The sequence below is a fragment of the Strongylocentrotus purpuratus genome, unplaced genomic scaffold (assembly GCF_000002235.5).
Source record: "Strongylocentrotus purpuratus isolate Spur 01 unplaced genomic scaffold, Spur_5.0 spur5_scaffold_21, whole genome shotgun sequence".
Classification (NCBI taxonomy): domain Eukaryota; kingdom Metazoa; phylum Echinodermata; class Echinoidea; order Camarodonta; family Strongylocentrotidae; genus Strongylocentrotus; species Strongylocentrotus purpuratus.
The window spans coordinates 33562437-33566491 of NW_022145607.1; positions in this window are offsets into that span (position 1 = coordinate 33562437).

Here is a 4055-nt window from a genome sequence, read left to right on the forward strand (position 1 = left end):
CTTTCCTATTGTCCCTATTCTTTTAATCACATTATTCATTCGTGACAATACCAGTAAATACTGCATTTCAAAAATACTAAACTATTTAGAGATGTGTTCTATGCTATCGCAACCAGTTTCCCATGCTATTATTATGGTAATGCTATACATCTAATGTCTTTTGTTGGAAATGTGTTGATTGGGAGGGGGGGGGGTAGTAAGAGATGAGTGAATTTATTAGTTAATAATTATAAGTCCCGTTTTGACAGCTCTACATTGGTGGCCAATGGAATATACTTGTTTTCCATTGTTTGCATTGTACTGCCCCAAAGTACAACTCGACTTTGATCACTTTCGTTACAGTAAGACAACTCAGATCTTCTAACTCTTCTCTTCTTGTAGTTCCGAAACAACAAAATCGACCTTTTGCGCATGCTAGATCAGTTTTATGGAGATATTTACCGAAGCTTCTTGAGGAAATAACAACCGTAAACTCATTCAAGTCTTCTCTTAAAACTCACTTGTTCAAAATCGTTTTTGATTAATTCAATATATCCACATTTCATCTTTGCCATTCATTTATATTTCCTTAGTTTATATGTGTGTCAACTTATTTCTTTGATCTACTCTTTATTGTTCATGTCCTCTGTATTGTAATTTAGGTCAAATTACAGAGTACATTTTTCATGTATACTGTTAGTGCTTGAGTATATTATGGAAAATGGATATTATTAATATAAATTCATATGTCTCCTGTTTCATTTCTTATAAGTGAGCGTTAAAGCATTTTTTTTGTGTATGTATCCAAATTGTTTAATTCATTAATACTTCTTGCCTTATTAGTTCTAGAATACTAAGAAAAAGGAAATCAATTTTTTTTGTCCATTCATAGTTTTTTCTGTAGTTGATGTTTAACATTTTTGTTTATATATACAGCGTTCCTATATCCTGGAATGTATAAAATGTGGTATAAAACAATTCTCATCATCGTTATTACTGCCGGGTTTCTGATATTTTAAAGCTTTTATTTCCATCTGAATGAAATATATTAGAAAAAATACTGAACGGGTGAATAGAATATTGAAAGAGTCTGATATTATGTCACATGTTGTTTAATATCAATACAGAAATCGGAATCCAACCTTAATAGCAAACTTTTCTTTAAAACAGGCAGAACAATCAAAGTAGCAGACTGCTGAAAGTTTGAAAAAAATCGGACAGAATATGAAAACTTATGATTAAAAATAACACATTTGCAATCACTATAGGTATAGACTTTTCAAATTGGCTGAATCGGTCATATCGCTGTGATGTAGTGGCGGACAACTTCCCCATTCGTTTCACCACACACAATATCTAAGATATCAAATTAAAAAAAATGTATGACTCGAGATGGTCTTTTTTTTAAGAGGACCTGTAAGAATATTTTCTCCATAACAATAGTGTCTCAAGGGTGAAGGCACTAGGGAGAAAACAGAAATTAGTGATATTTGTGTACACGACAAATGGGATATAAGCCTCACTACGTTGCAATCCACTGACAATATTGTAAATTTAAGATTCGCATAGCGGAAGCGGTCTCTCATTTTAAACATTCATAAACTCCTTATAACAAGGGGTTGAATTGCCCTTTTAAATGTGGCATATCATGATTTATTTCATAGGGGAATTGGGGGAGAAAAAGAAGTACGCAACACATATCCACGAATGATTGTGTTAAAGGGACTTGGTAACATTGTACAGATGAGAGAAAATGGTGCTAAGGTATTGACTTTAATGGTAGATAAACAATTAAAGATAATCTGAAAGTTTGAGTGAAAACAGACCATTATTAATGATAGAAATGGGGAAAACTGACCTGATCGATACCTTAATTCTCCCAACTATATTATTACAATTTGATTACATTTTAGGTTAATGCAAATCGTCACAAAGCAATTAATCGGCTCTATATACCATTCCAGATATGTACGTGTTGACATATGTTTTTAAAGCATGTGTTATGTCTTATTTTGTTATGGAAAACCGGTTGGGAAAATTCAAAAATGGTTAGGGGAATTTACTGTAAGAGGGTGTTGCACAGTGACGCCTTCAGAGAAAACAATAAATATCTTTGTGGTTTGAGAATTTGTTCAGGATGTTAGAGGGTTAGTGCAGTAGAATGAATATAATAAGTAACATTTCATACGAAAATTACGCATTTTTTTCATCAACCTTCAACAATTTTACTGAGTCACTTAAAAACAGAGATTTTCACATTCCAGAGGAGGGGGAGTTAAGGAATGATGGGAAAGTTAACAATTCCTACCAACAACAACAAAAAAATCACCGTTATAATCCAATTTCTATTTTCTTGCCATTGTTTGGAATGTTTAAATTTGATAGCTGAAGCTTTACTTGGGTGGAATTTTTAAATTCAATTCAATCAAACAAAATAAGCGGTCGAATGCATACGCCGTTCTCGTTGGGGTATTGCTAGAAGATGAATTATTTACATGATTTAGAATTTCATGAGTTTGGAAGTATTACAAATCCTCTCAACGAAATTTGCCCATTATTTTCCATAGCAGCTACAAGGCCAAAGGAAAGTGGACGCTGAAAATGACACAGATCAGCACAAATTGGGGGCGGTGGGGGGGGGGGGGGGGGGATAACACAAAAGCAATAAGCCTACAAGATCCTTGATGATTAACGTGTAGTTGATGATAAAGGCCAATGGGAAATTGACATTTGACGGTTCGATTTGTCACCTTGTCATTTGCGATGATACGCGTCAACGTTGTTAATGTGTTTGCTTTAACTGAAGGAGTTAATGCATCCTAAGTAATTAACCTGGTTCCTTCATAGGTGATCTGTGGCGTAGATATAAAGAACGCAGGGGCCCACCCCCTCCCATTGAAGTACAAACATCAAGGGAAAGATATAGAGAAAGAGAAAGAGATAGAGAGGGTGAGAGGGCGAGAGGGTGAGAGAGAGAGAGAGAGAGAGAGAGAGAAAGAGAGAGAGAGGTGGAGAGAGGTAGAAAATGGAATGGGGGATGCAATTAGAAAAGAAAATGCTTCCAGGGGAGTGGGGTACTGTCCCCATCGAAAAACGAAGAAGAAAAAGGAATATACAAAATGAAGAACGAGAGAGAGAGGGAGGGGGCAACGTGAAATGTTGATACGACTCTCTAGAATGTTTTATTCACTCATACTTCAGCTAGAATTAGAGAAAGAACGGACCTACCCCCCCCCCCCCATCCCGCACTGCCCACTCCCTCCCCGCCAATGACAAAATTGCCATCTCATTAATGGCTGATCCCACAATACGCTACAGTACACTGTGTACACATTACCTGCTTAATGTAGAGACGGATTTGAGACCCCGAATTTTAGATGGAAAAGTGAAGCTTTCTGTTTAGGCGTTGGTATCAATTTTTAATGGGATTTTAATTTGCCGGCCTTCAGCATTCCTGTAACGAGGTTTGTGTCATAGATGGTGGAGGGAAAGAGACATCGCAACAATTATAGATTATATGACAAATGGATAAGTAACACAGTTTTATTCGACAGCAAAGAAGAGTGACAAATATTGTCGGAAGCAATAATCATGGCAGAAATAGTAGAAGTAGCAATAGTAGTACTACTACTCCTATTAGTAGCAATAGTACTAGAAGTAGTTGAAATAATAATATTAAAGAGAAGGTTGAGTTTTGGGAAGAGGTGAAAAATAATTTGTGAGCGTTATCATTCTTATTATGCAAGTGTGGAGGAACATCAGATAAGACATGTTCCCTGAAAAGCATGGCTCTTTAAATGCCTTTATATTCTAAATATGTCATGTAACATCGTAAAACTCGGGGGTAGGATTTTTACTCCACGTGTTCGTGTAGTCCCATATACATCTTTCTGTGTACAGTGTTTGTAACTTTACGAAGACTTGGCCAAATTTATTATCATTTTGATGATTCCAGAACATTGCATTACACACAAATGCTTATATGCTAGATCAGGCCTTCTCAACTAGTTTATTAGAAGTGCCAAAACAAAAATGTAATGAGGTTGAAGTGCCAACCTGTATGTTTGGTGACTGTG